Raw genomic sequence first — 14,653 nt, 5'->3', positions numbered from 1 at the left:
AAAGAAAAAAACCTCACTTGCAAGCAACTGGGATGATCAGAAGTTCTGGGCATCAGCTCCCCCTTCTCCTGGGAAGCACCACACCAATAAAAAAACCACAGTTGCAGTAATTGGCTGGCCACACATCAGGTACACAAACCCTCATTTGGTTCTGCTGCACTAATACCTTTTACATTTTATTTTTTATTTTTATTTTTTATTTTTTTTATTTTTTTTTTACCTTTTACATTTTTAGCACAGTTTCATATTTTAAAAAATTATTATATACACATTGAAAGTGCTAGAGTAGAAAATTGTCATAGTGGACTGAAATTAAATATATATATATATTTTAAAGATTTTATTTATTCATGAGAGACACAGAGACAGAGAGAGAGGCAGAGACACAGGCAGAGGGAGAAGCAGGCTCCATGCAGGGAGCCCACCGTGGGACTCAATCCTGGGTCTCCAGGATCACGCCTTGGGCTGAAGGCGGCACTAAACTGCTGAGCCACCCGGGCTGTCCTAAATATATTTTTAAAAGATTTTATTTATTTATTTGAGAGAGAGAGAGAGAGAGCATAAGCAGGAGAAGGGGCAGAGGGAGAAGAACAAGCAGACTTCCTGCTGCTAAGCAGGGAACTGGAAGTAGGGTTTGATCCCAGGACCCAGAGATCATGACCTGAGCCAAAGTCAGACACCTAACTGACTGGACCACCCAGGTGTCCCAAAATTTAAAAATATTTTCAATGGCATAAAGCTTGTAAATTTATTTATGGATGATACTGCTTCTTTCATTTAATCACACTTTGAGGATAAACACACATAGAGCCAATAAAATAGCTGTTACTTCTTAGTGTTGTACTTCATTGAAATTGTTTCATTTATTATTTGTGCTATATTTTAGAATTTTAAGACAGTTGAATGTTACTCTTAAAAACAAAAACTACCAGTTATTTTACCAGCAGAAGATGGCTTTATGTTGCAACCCAGGACACACAAGATAAGACAAAACTGTGGGTAATTCCAAGAAACAAAAGAGAAGGGGACGCCAGAGGTAGGCTCAGTGATTGAGCATCTGCCTTCAGCTAGGGTCGTGATTCCAGGGTCTGGGGATGGAGTCCTGCATCAGGCTCCCCAAATGAAGCCTGCTTCGCCCTCTGTCTGTGTCTCTGCCTCTCTCTGTCTCTCATGAATAAATAAACAAGAACTTAATAAAAAAAAAAAAAAGAAGAAGCAAACAAAGAAACAAAGGAGAGGTACACATTTTAAGGAGGAAAAGGTTAAGTTATGAAGCTAAAAGTCCACTGGAGGGGCAGCCTGGATGGCTCAGTGGTTTAGTGCTGCCTTCAGCCCAGGGCATGATCCTGTAGACCCAGGATTGAGTTCCACGTTGGGTTCCCTACATGGGGCCTGCTTCTCCCTCTGCTTGTGTCTCTGCCTCTCTCTGTCTCTTGTGAATAAATAAATAAAATCTTTAAAAAAATAAATAAATAAAATTCTCTTTAGGATTTTAAATAAATAAATAAACAAACAAATAAATAAATAAAATAAAAGTCCACTGGAGTAAACTGGGAGTTTGAAGTATTGTGGTTTTTCATTAGCTGAGGTGTTTCCCCAGGGGTGGGGTTAGGGGAATAAGCAAAATGTCTCCTCCAAAGGCTGAGATAGTAGAGTAGTACACCTAAATGAAGTCAGCTTCATGTCAGGTCAAGTCCATCTCTTCCTGTTGGTCCACAATTGACCATGAGGTCTGCCAAACCTCCTGACTCTATTTTAGTGAGGTTTCTTATTATTAACTTTCAACAAACATGTTACTAATGAGATTCTTATTTTATTTTTCTGAAAATACAAAGAAGTACAAAGAAGAGTATGTCTGTGACATGACTGTGCTATAGAATAGAAACTTACAGGATGGAAACCTGATTTAGAACTTCTGATCACAAAAGCTGGTATCTCCGGTTCACAAAGGTGAGACCTTTCATTTTCCCAGGCAAACTAGAAGCAAAGTGAAACTGAGAAGAAAATGGAATTTCCAGATTTTAACATGTGAAGTTTTCTGCACACCTTTCAGTAAAGCCCTCTAAGATCTATGAATGATAAAGGGGTGTAAGAGCCAAGGGTAGACCACTTCAAGTTAGATCACTATGGCAGGAAGATTATTTTAGGTGAAAAGCAATCAATACCCAGATTCAGGAAGATTCAGGAAAAGCTCCTTATGTGCCCTTCAACTGCCTAAATTTCCATTGAAAGGAGAGCCTGTACCAGGAAGAGGGATATTAATAGAAATTCCTCTTTACCAAAGACACTTACCTGCATAAAAGGACATTTGTTTTCTAACCATCTCCTCTCACCTTCCTGCTACCCCTCTTGTTAGCTCAGATAAACTGGGCAGCTCAGTTCGTTGGGTGTCTGATGCTTGATTTCGGCTCAGGTCATGACCTCAGGGTTGTAAGGTTGAGCCCTACATCAGGCTTTGTACTCAGAGCAGAGTCTACTTGATATTCTCTTTCTCCCTCTCCCTGTGCCTCTCCTCCTGCTCTCTGTCTCTGTCTCTGTTTCTCTCTCAAGTAAATAAATAAAATCTTTTAAAAAATTCATGTAGCTTCACTGTCTTTGGAATTTCATGTCTGTATGAATTTGCCTTACACACAAAACTAAATTTCCTTTTCTCCAGTTGATCTGTTTCATGTCAAATTGATTTAATCCAGCTAGAGGAACCTTGAAAAGAAGAGGGAACTCTTCTTCCCTCAGAGTGAAAAATACTTACTTTTTTTCACTTTATAGAGGGGGGATTTGGCAGACAGCAGCAAACCCTATAAACAAACTTAACATCAATTTGTGTAATAACACAAACTGATATCAGCTGCCTGAGGAATGTCAAAGGACACATTATGACTGCTGTGTTATCACCCTCAAAAAAGTAAATCAGAATATGAATCTAATTATGAGAAGATGGTAAACATATGCAAATTTCAGGCCACATAAACCTTCCATGTCCTGTGATCTTCAATGCATTTTAAACAGTAAATCTGGGGGATCCCTGGGTGGCTCAGTGGTTTAGCACCTGCGCTTAGACCCAGGGCATGATCTTGGAGTCCCATTTCAGGCTCCCTGCATGGAGCCTGCTTCTCCCTCTGCCTGTGTCTCTGCCTCTCTCTCTGTGTGTCTCTCATGAATAAATAAATAAAATCTTAAAAAAAAAAAAAAACAATAAATCTGTCATATTCTATTTTTTAAATGTTTTATTTAAGAGAGAGAGAGACAGAGACAGAGACATAGGCAGGAGAAGCAGGCTCCATGCAGGAAGCCTGATGAGGGACTGGATCCTGGGACTCCGGGATCATGCCCTGGGCCAAAGGCAGGCACCCAACCTTAGAGCTACCCAGGTGTCCCAAATCTGTCATATTTTAGATAATAGGGCTTTTTATTTTTCACAACTTTCTGAGTTATTCTGGGTTACATATTCATCCTGTTTATTTGTACATTTTAAAAAGTAATTTGTATACCCAATTTACAACCCTAGGATCAATAGATGCATGCTCTCCTGACCCAGCCAGCCAGTGCCCCTGTATGTTTTCTTAATCCTGGTCTATATGGAGCATCGAAATGGGACCTAAACATGAAATGTTCTTCACAAATATTCCAGGACCAGGGATGCCTGGGTGGCTCAGCAGTTAAGCAGTCTGCCTACAGCCCAGGGCCTGATCCTGGAGTTCCAGGATCAAGTCCCACTTCTGGCTCCCTGCATGGAGCCTGCTTCTCCCTCTGCTCTCTCTCTCTCTCTCTCTCTCTCTGTCATGGATAAATAAATAAAATCTTTAAAACAAAACAAAACAAAACAACACACCGTTTCCCATTGCTAGCCAAAACAACACAGGTATAGAAACAGAACCACAAAGCCTCTCACATTCTGTAAACTATTATAACCAGAAGAGGATTCACTCTTACAAAGATGAATTTATGATGAAACTCCAACCAAGTAATAAGAAATTTCTCTGGTGTCATTACATGTAAAATTATTTACCAAGAGAAGTCATCCAGCCAGCACCATACTCGAGTCATTTCACTTTTTCCTTCATAGTCTTCTTAAAGCTAAGTTTTTGATCTGCACAGTCATTTTGAAGCAGGAGAGCTAGGTTGTCTCTTGGAGTTGAAGAATGAATCTTGTAGACAAAGGAGAGTGAGTAAAGTGATAAAGTTTATTAAGCATTAAGCGAGGATACAGAAAAAGCTCTCAGGAGTGAGAGGTTTCCCAACAGAGTTGCTGTGGCTTGCAGGCTTTCTTTTATTGAAAACCAACCAGGGAACCTAAATCCTTTTTAACATCTCTATTGATATCATCATTGAGTAAGGACTAGTGATAACTCCTTCAATGGTTTACTTTTTTAGACCAGTAATTCTTTGTTGGTCACAAGTAGCTGTTATCACAAGACCCCACCTCTGACACCTAGGATAGGATGGTCTGGTTTCTTTCCTTATCTCTAGTTTCCTTTTACCTCTGCATTTTTGGAATTTTTGTGAGCCTGATCCTATAGCCCACTACCTGTCTCTCCCTACCTAGACCCACATGTCCTTAACTCAGTTTTAAATTAACCTTTTTTTTTTTAATTTTGTTTTTTTATTTATTCATGAGAGACACACAGAAAGAGGCAGAGACGCAAGCAGAGGGAGAAGCAGGCTCCTTCCTGGGAGCCCAACATGGGACTCAATCCCAGGACTCTGGGATCACACCCTAAATTAAAGGTGGCTTGGGATCCCTGGGTGGCGCAGCGGTTTAGCGCCTGCCTTTGGCCCAGGGCACGATCCTGGAGACCCAGGATCGAATCCCACGTTGGGCTCCCAGTGCATGGAGCCTGCTTCTCCCTCTGCCTGTGTCTCTGCCTCTCTCTCTCTCTGTGTGACTATCATAAATAAATAAAAATTAAAAAATAAAAAAATAAATAAAGGTGGCTCAACCACTGAGCCACCCAGGCGTCCCTTAAACTAATCTTTTAATTAATTTATTTACTTTTGGTTCATGTCAGTTTAATTCTAAATTTTATTTTGTACCTTTAAAATAGAACAGTTGGGGGGCACCTGGGTGGTTCAATTGGTTAGGCATCTGCCTTTGACTGGGTCATGATCTAAGGGATAGAGCACCAAGTCATGCTCCCCTCTCAGCCGGGTGTCTGCTATTTCCTCTGCCCCTCCCCCAGCTTGTGCTCTCTCTCTCTCTCTCTCTCTCTTTCTCAAATAAACAAATGAAACCTTTTAAAAAATAAAAAAATTGCTTTAAAAAATATTTTTAATAGGCAGCAGGAGGGCATGTGTGTGGGGGTGGGGGGAAGATAGCAGCAAAGGGAGAGGAGAGAATCTTCACCAGACTCCTCACTGGGCCAGGAGCCTGACCAGGGAGGGGTTCCACCTTAAGAGATTATGAGTCAGCCCAAATAGTCAGACGCTTAACAAACTCAGCCACCCAGGCACTCTAACTTTTTAATATTTTATTTTCATTCCAATTAGTTCATAAAGTGTTTTCTTAGTTTCAGGTGTACAATATAGTGATTCCACAAACTCCATATGTCACCCAGAGCTCATCAGGACAAGTGCAGTCCTTAAATTTTTTTTTTTTATTTTATTTTTTATGATAGTCACACAGAGAGAGAGAGAGAGGCAGAGACACAGGCAGAGGGAGAAGCAGGCTTCATGCACTGGGAGCCCGACGTGGGATTCAATCCCGGGTCTCCAGGATCGCACCCTGGGCCAAAAGCAGGCGCCAAACCGCTGCGCCACCCAGGGATCCCAAGTGCAGTCCTTAATTCCCAACCCCTATTTAACCCTTCCATCCACCCACCTTCCCACTGGTAGCCATCAGTTTGTTCTCTCTCATTAAGCATCTGTTTCTGGATTTACCTCTATGTTGTCACTTACTGATTGATTAAATTTCTGATGGAAAGGTAGACTATGATCACTGGAAAGGGTCTTCTCATTGTTCTTCTGATTGTTCATTATAATAATAGTTGTAATTTGTTCTCTACTTTGCTTTATTTCCTTCTGTTGTTCAGATATATGCAAGCAGTTCCTGACTGCTTCCTGCTGTGAACAGATGGTGCTTACTACTCAAAACAAATTCACTACAATATCCCCTCTGGACTCTATAAACAATGGCCTTCTATAATGGTTACACGTAGAGGCAGATAGTGACCAATATTGTCCATAGGTAGGGACATCTGTACAACACCTATCACCATGAAGAAGGTATAGAAGATGAGTCCTTCATCCTTAAACAACTTTAAAAATTTAAGGACTGATATATATAATGGAATATTACTTGGGTATAAAAAATAATGAAATTTTGCCATTTGCAATGCTGTGAATGGAGGTAGTATATTATGCAAAGTGAATTCAGTCAAATAAAGACAAATACTTTATGAGTTCACTCACATGTGGAATTTAAGAAATGAAACAGATGAACATAAGGAAAAAAACAAGACATCTAGATAAACCACAAAAGAGAGTGTTAACTGTAGAAAACAAACTCAAGATTGTTGGAGGGGAATGGGTAGGGGCTGGATGAAATGGGTGATGGGTATGAAGGAGGTCACTTGTGGTGACCAACAGTGGGTGTTGTATGTAAGTGATGAATCACTAAATTCTACTTTTGAAACTAATACTACATTATATGTTAACTAACTGGAATTTAGATAAAAACTTGAAATTACAAAAAAAAATTAAGAGACAATTGGTTAATCCTGAAATGATGAGAGATAGAAACAGAAAATGTTTATTTTTAGTTCAGAAAGCTGACCTGTAGCCTGCATAGTTTTGATAAGGATCCAATAAGTGCTGGCTGCTATATCTTTAAAGAGTCTCATGACTTCCTTCACCTCTCATAAATAGTTAATATTGAGCTGACTGATAAGCACCATAGACATTTTTCTTTTTTTTCTTTTTTTTTTTTTTTTTAAGCACCATAGACATTTTTCAAAAGTAGTTTCAGGCTCAGTGGCTGAGCATCTGCATTCAGTCCAGGGCGTGATCCTGGAGACCTGGAATCAAGTCCCACATCAGGCTCCCTGCATGGAGCCTGCTTCTCTCTCTGTTTATGTTTCTGCCTCTCTCTCTCTCTCTCTCTCTCTCTGTCTCTCATGAATGAATGGGTAGAATCTTAAAAAAAAAAAAATTAGTTTTAGGTGTAGAACTTTGAGGAGGGGTGCCTGGGTGTCTCAGTTGGTTAAGCGACTGACTCATAATTTAGGCTCAGGTCATGATCTCAGGATCATGAAAATCAAGCCTTACATCAGGCTACCAGCTCAGTGCAGAGTCTGCTTAAGATTCTCTCTCCCTAGGGATCCCTGGGTGGCTCAGCAGTTTAGCGCCTGCCTTTGGCCCAGGGTGCGATCCTGGAGTCCTGGGATCAAGTCCCGTGTCGGGGTCCTGGCATGGAGCCTGCTTATCCCTCTGCCTGTGTCTCTGCCTCTCTCTTCCTCTCTATGTCTATCATAAGTTTTTTTTTAAAATTCTCATTTAAAAAAAAAATGATTCTCTCTCCCTCTGCCTAAACCCCTACCTGCACTCTCTATCTTTCTATCTAATATAAATAAATCTTTGGGGGAAAAAAAAGATTTGAGGAAATATTTATGATCTAATACTCCCTGAACGACCCACCCCCTTGAGTACTAAGTGCATAACCACCAGCTTCAAACATTAAAAATAGATCTTTTGGGGTGCCTGGGTGGCTTACTCACTTTAGTGCCCGACTTAGACTGGGTTCTTGTCTCAGGGTCCTGGGATGGAGCCCTGTATGAGGCTCCTTGCTCAGAGGAAAGCCTGCTTCTCCCTCTCCCTCTCCTTCTGCCCCTTCCCCCCACTCTTTCAAATACATAAAATCCTGAGAAATAAAATTAAAAAAATAAAAGTGTAGCTCTTCTGAGCATGAATCTTGTCCCTCTGCTACTTGAATAAACTTAATAAGTTGAACCATGAAATATCTCCAGAATTCTTTCTTACCATTGTGGTCGATGATCCCACAATTTTGTACCCCAAAACCCAAATTCAGCTGCCAGTCACTCAAAAAACCAATACATATGGTACAGATTTTTATTGTAATTAAATATTAGCTTTACTCAGGAGGCCAGCCGCTTGAGAAGACAGACTCATGTCCAAAAACAAACTCTAAAGTTTCTGCCTGGTCCATGGATTTTTAAAGGACTTGAGGGCAGTAAAATGGAAGCATGGTAGCCTGTAACACTTCTTGATTGCCAGCGGACCCAATGGTGCCACCTACAGGTGTTATGGAGGTGCTTGGAAGTTCTGTATGGGTGCCCCAGAGGGAGGTTGTGAGTAAGGAAAGGGGTAAAGTATAGGCAGGGAGAGAAAGGAGGCTCTTGACTGGGTTCTGAAGGTATTCCTGGCAGACAACGAGTCTAAGGCAGAGCAAACAAGAGATAAGGGAACAGACCAGACTGATATGTGAAGAAAGGCAGATGAAAAATTATTAAATTTCCTTACTATCTATAGCTCATCAACAAGTCCTTGAAATAGGCAGAGTGATATTCCTCTAGGAACTCAACTGTCTCGATGTTAATGCTTTGCTAAGTGCAAAAGGCAATTTTATTCCAACCACTAGGATCCTGTAAGTCTACTTTAACACATAAAAATAAAAATTCATTTGGAAACTTCCTTTATCTCTACCCTGCCCCCCCCCCCCAAGATACTTGTTGGCAATCATCCCCAAACATATTTCCCACCAGTATACATCTAAAGGTTCTCATAACCCAGGTTTTATTACACAGTAATAAATGACCTTTTCCCAAACCCTATCAGGATCCTGGAAACCTTGCTTATAAAATTCCTTAGAGTCTTACCCTATCTGTAACCTCCTCCCAACTTGAAAGTATATAATTGACCATTCCTCATGACCTCAGTGCAGCTTCTATGCCTATGAATCCTGTCCCTGTGCATTAATAAAACCACCTTTCTGCACCAAAGACATCTCAAGAATTCTTTCTCGGCCATTGACTCCCAACCTGATTGACATTGAAAACTACATCACAGCATCACAGGGGATCCCTGGATGGCTCAGCAGTTTAGCCCCTGCCTTCTGCCCAGAGCTTGATCCAAGAATCCTGGGATCGAGTCCCACATTGGGCTCCTGCATGAAGCCACATCGGCATGTAAGCGTCAACTGCCTGTCTTTTAGCCTCATGTCTCTGAGGTTCCCATAATTAAATTAATTTTTCTCTTTTGAAAAAAATAAAAAATAAAAAAAATAAAAATAAATTTTTTTCTCTCTTGTGAATGAATCTGTCTTATATCAGTTTAATTATTAGGCCAAAGAATCAAGAATGGAGGAAGAAAAACAAGTTTTCCTCTCCTAACATTCATTCTGTTGTCGACAAAAGATCTCTGTGCTTCAGACCCAAAATATAACCTGAAGACAGAGTTGGGGATAAAGAGCTAGCTTTATTGCTTTGCCAACAGAGGAGGCTGCAGCAGGTCAAGGCCTTCAAAACTGCAAGGTAAGGGCTGGGTTTTTGTGGGGGAAATATAGGAGTTAGCAGGTTTCCACAGGAATTGTGTGACTGTGCTGCCAGCCCTGTTTCTCATGTTGTCAGTGTGGAACCAAGTTCCTTAAACTAAAGGCTGAGAATGTAGGGGTTGAGGTTTGCAGGGGAGAGGGAAAAGGCTATTTAGTTTCAAATGCAGCCTCACTGAGGCATTAATGCAGCCATTTTGATTTTTGTTAAACTTGGTGCTTATAAGTTGGTTCCATTTCAGTCACCAGGACAATTGTAGTAAGACCAGTTAGTTTGCAGTGAGCAACCAGTCAATTTTTTCTAGAACGGTTAAAATAAAGAAAAAAGGATAATACCAAATTTTAGTGAGAATGTGGAGGAATTAGAATTCTCATATATTTGTGATAGGAGTGATGTAGTTTTAGAATAGAGATGAGGTTTGGTGGGGTGAAGTCTGGAACCAACAACCATGAAAGAATTAATGAGATGTTAATTGTCCAAAATGGTAGTCTTATTGCAGCGCAGGTCAGGACCCATAGGCAAAAAGAGCTGTACTGGGGTCATGAGGATGGCCCATCAATATAATACTTTCAAGTTGGGAGTGGGTTAGGGATAGTGCAAGTCTCTGAGGTATTTTGGAAGCAAGGTTTCCAAGACTTTGAGGACTTTGAGGGGGCTGACTATTGTGGGGAAAATGTCATTTATTACCCTCTATTAAACCTTAGTCATAAGACCCTTCAGGTGTATATCAGTAGGCCATATGCTTGGAGGATATTTGCCAATGCGTATCTTGGGGCGTTTATAGATAAAGGACATTTCTATAGGATTTTTTCTATGTTCAAATACATTGACAGGATCCTGGGGGTCAGGCTAAGGTTATCTTTTACCTTAGCAAAGTATTAACATCCTGGCAAGTTGAGTCCCTAGAGAAATCTCACTCTGTTTCAAAGACTTGTCAGTGGGTTGTAGGTAGTAAATACATTTAATAATTTTTCTTCTGCCTGTGTTCCTCACATGATTAACAACCATAGCCATGGTGACTGTGCTTTGCCTGGTCACCTTCCCAAATTCTAGCAACAGGATCATATGTGGAATACCAAAAAGGATCCTCACAGGTGCCCTCCTCCTCAGAATCTGTCAATTGGTGTGGGTGGAAAAAGCATGTTTTTAATTAAGAGCTCCAGGTGATTCTAAGTGAGGCCAGGGAATAACTTGAGGGCATCTGGTTATTTTGAGAATTGAGAACAGGCTTTCCTTCCAGTGGAAGTAACTGGGTCTCTGCTACGTAAGTCTGGGAGGGTCAGGTCCATGCAGCACATGGTTCCTAAGGTGTAGGTGAATGTGTGGGCATCTGTGAGGGGGGAGACCCCCTGAAGCAGAGAAGGAAAAGTCCAGGATTGGTTTCCAAGTAGGAACTCATAGTTTTCTGAATAACTCTTGACACAAAGGACTAAAAAGTTGGGACTTTTCTGCATTTCTAGTAAAAATCTAAAGGACAAGGTAAAAGAAACGGCCAGTTCTCAGGTAAGCCTCCTGTCCCAGGAGAGGCCATGTCATCTTTTTCTCTTGAAATTCCTTGCATTTAGAAATTGCAAATGTTGATTCCTCTAGCTCTGAAGTTCTGCCTCATGTTTTCACCTAATTTTAACACCTTTTCAGAAATGATAGTAAAGGATAGGTCTTTGGAACCCTTCTCCCTTATATCCCTGAGCCTTCTCTCCCTTTTCTCTAACCTGCCTTCTAGGAGGTCATCAACAGTGGTCATTTTGAAATAAAGTCCTGAATGTATTGAAATATTCCCATGGTGATGGATCCAGAGGGAAGAAGGCACTAGTCCAACACTCCTTTTTTTTTTTTTTTAAGATTTATTTATTAATGAGAGACACAGGCAGAGGGAGAAGCAGGCTCCATGCAGGGAGCCCCATGTGGGATTCGATCCTGGAACTCCAGGATCAGGCCCTGGGCCAAAGGCAGGCACCAAACTGCTGAGCCACCCAGGGATCCGAGTCCAACATTCCTAATGCTGATGAAGTCTGTTCTGGGACACCAGTGAAGGAAACCATTTCTCATTTAGGTTCCATCTGGATGCTTTATCAGCTCTGTGTAGCTCAGGAGTAAGAAATGCACAACTAAACATGATGGATATGAAGTCTAGAATAATTCTGAAAATTCTCAAAAAATTGGGGGAATGACTCTTGCCCTTTATTTTTATTATTATGACAGTCACAGAGAGAGAGGCAGAGACACAGGCAGAGGGAGAAGCAGGCTCCATGCACCGGGAGCCCGACGTGGGATTCGATCCCGGGTCTCCAAGATTGGGCCCTGGGCCAAAGGCAGGCACCAAACCGCTGCGCCACCCAGGGATCCCACTCTTGCTCTTTAGAATAAGAAAAGATACTCTATTAAAATACCAGATGGGTACCTGGGTGGCTCAGTTTGTAAATCGTTGGCCTATTGATTTCTGATCAGGTCATGATCTCAGGGTCCTAGAGTAGAACCTTGCTTTTCGCTCTTAGCTCAACAGTCTGCTTGAAAATCACTCTCTCAGGATGCCTGGGTGGCTCAGCAGTTGAGCATCTGCCTTTGGCCCAGGGCGTGATCCTAGAGTCCCAGGATCGAATCCCACATTGGGCTCCCTGCAGGGGGCTGCTTCTCCCTCTGTGTCTCTGCCTCTCTCTGTGTCTCTCATGAATAAATAAAATTTTAAAAAATCACTCTCTCCCTCCCCTTCTGCTCTTCCATTCCTCTCTCGGTAATGGAAGTCTTTAAAAATTTTTAAAATAAAAATAAAAAATTATACCAGCTAATACAGGACACAGAAACTGTCAAAATGTGTTGTCTTTACCAGTCAGATGAGGGCCCCACCTATGGGATGATGATTGGTTTGAAGCTAGTCAAGTGGCAGTTGAAAAGAATTCACCTGCGGTCAAATGATCTAGAAGTTTGTTGAATCCACTGTAAGAGAGCAGGCAGGACAGCAGAGGGGAGGCAGTGAGTAGAGGCTCTGTTTAAAGGGGGCAGGTGAGGAGGTAAGGAATCTTAGCATATTTTCCCTGGTTTGGTCACTGTACCTGCTTGTCGGTAGCCCATTGGTTAGTGAGGGCATATGGATATTTTGAAATGTGTCCCCTGATGGGCCTGTGTTCAGCCGGCGGGTGAGGGGGTGTCACTGGGGGCCCTTTCTACATTCCTTTGTTAAGCCTGCTGCCTAGAAACAGCTTCTATGGAAACTACATATGATGGAACTGGGTATAAATCCACTGTTTTCATAATTAGATTTCTATTCTGAATTATTGTTTTCTGACCACAAGAAAACACCAGTGATGGTGTGTCCTGTGGGGAGTCTTAGGCACTGATAGGAATTTCTGTCCATACAGTGATGTGAGCTTCTTTTATTGGCTTGGGGGGCAGCCCTGGTGGCTCAGCGGTTTAGCACTGCCTTTGGGGGATCCCTGGGTGGCGCAGCGGTTTGGCACCTGCCTTTGGCCCAGGGCGCGATCCTGGAGACCCGGGATTGAATCCCACAGTCTGGCTCCCGGTGCATGGAGCCTGCTTCTCCCTCTGCCTGTGTCTCTGCCTCTCTCTCTCTCTCTCTCTGTGCCTATCATAAATAAATAAAAATTAAAAAAAAAAAAAGTTAGCACTGCCTTTGGCCCAGGGCATGATGGTGGAGTCCCATGTCGGGCCCCCTGCATGGAGCCTACTTCTCTCTCTGCCTGTGTCTCTGCCTCTCTCTCTCTCTCTCTCTCTCTGTCTCTCATGAATAAATAAAATCTTTATTGGCTTGGTGCTCTCTGCCAGATTCCTCCCCGTAATGTTCATATTTTCCCTCTTAGATGTTGTGAGCGATATGCAGAAACCATATTTCAAATGGAAACTTATTTATTTGAATTTCTCTTGCTTGTAGTTTCTTTCTTTTCATTAAAAACAAAAACAAAAACCCTGGGTGAAAATCTGATCCCTTCCACGTTACTGGATGTTTGATAAATTATTCCCATAAAAATAGAAGAATAATGTTTGTTTTCTAAAGACTTTATTTTTTTTAAAGATTTTATTTATTTATTCATGATAGTCACACAGAGAGAGACAGAGAGGCAGAGACACAGGCAGAGGGAGAAGCAGGCTCCATGCACCGGGAGCCCGATGTGGGATTCGATCCCGGGTCTCCAGGATCACGCCCTGGGCCAAAGGCAGGCGCCAAACCGCTGCGCCACCCAGGGATCCCTAATGTTTGTTTTCTGAGAATATTATTATTCCTCTTCTGTTAATTTATGAACAAATTTTAGATGCTCTCTAGTAAGCAGGAATTGCTGAGAAAGAATTGTTGGCTTTCTTGCTATTCCAGCAGAATTTGTAAATGGTATAAAACTCCTCAGGGAGCACCTGAGTGGCTCAGTCAGTTAAGTGTCTGCTTTCAGCTTGGGTCCCTGGGCTAGAGCCCTGTGTTGGGCTCCCTGCTCTGGGGGCAGTCTGCTTATTCCTCTCTCTTGCAAACCAACCCCTCTTGTTCTCTCTCTCTCTCTCTCTCTCTCTCTCTCTGTCTCCAACATATAAAAACCAATTAAGAAAATGCCAACCATTTCACTTCCAAGTCTGCCAAGAATTCTTGCCTTAGCTTCTTCCTCTTTCTTACCAAAAATGCATTCCTTGGTCTGTAGGCTGCTGCGTTAGAAATGCAGACCACTATCCCGCCCTAGTACTCCTGAACAAAATCTCCTTTTTCACAAGACCTCTCTAATGTGCTGTATTGAAATTCTTTTTTTTTTTTTATAAAGATTTTATTTATTTATTCATGAGAGACACAGAGTGAGAGAGAGGCAGAGACCCAGGCAGAGGGAGAAGCAGGTTCCATGCAGGGAGCCCGATGGGGACTCGATTCTGGGACTCCAGGATCACGGCCTGGGCCGAAGGCAGGCGCAAAACTGCTGAGCCACCCAGGGATCCCCTGTATTGAAATTCTAATTCACATTAGAATTTGATAAGTACATATGTAACACAGTAAAACCTTCCACCTAAGAAATGGACACGATTTATACTGTGTGATTTTTCTTTTTTTAACTCACTACTCCACAAACTGTGTATGCCTGTATTGATGCCTTCATTGGACAAGTTATTTTGGATAAACACTTAGTATTTATACTGGTTTTGTGGATCATATGCCATTCTCTTAAGAT

General features: G+C 41.8%; 1 long non-coding RNA gene across 3 annotated transcripts; it reads right to left on the bottom strand.

The window, feature by feature from the left end:
* Window positions 1-8,086: 8,086 nt before the first annotated feature.
* LOC112643877 (uncharacterized) lies at window positions 8,087-12,688 on the bottom strand. 3 transcript variants are annotated; one of them, XR_007409859.1, is made up of 3 exons: window positions 12,551-12,688; window positions 12,325-12,434; window positions 8,087-8,387 (listed from the first exon to the last, which is right to left on the bottom strand). It is a non-coding gene; the product is annotated as an uncharacterized LOC112643877 (long non-coding RNA). The 3 variants fall into 3 exon arrangements; XR_007409862.1 differs by lacking the exon at window positions 8,087-8,387 and adding an exon at window positions 11,354-11,586; XR_007409860.1 differs by lacking the exon at window positions 8,087-8,387 and adding an exon at window positions 11,355-11,578.
* Window positions 12,689-14,653: the final 1,965 nt, after the last annotated feature.

The sequence above is a fragment of the Canis lupus genome, chromosome 1, assembly GCF_003254725.2.
Source record: "Canis lupus dingo isolate Sandy chromosome 1, ASM325472v2, whole genome shotgun sequence".
NCBI lineage: Eukaryota > Metazoa > Chordata > Mammalia > Carnivora > Canidae > Canis > Canis lupus.
The sequence above is the reverse complement of the archived record's forward strand: the minus strand, read 5'-3'. Positions and strand labels throughout refer to the sequence as shown.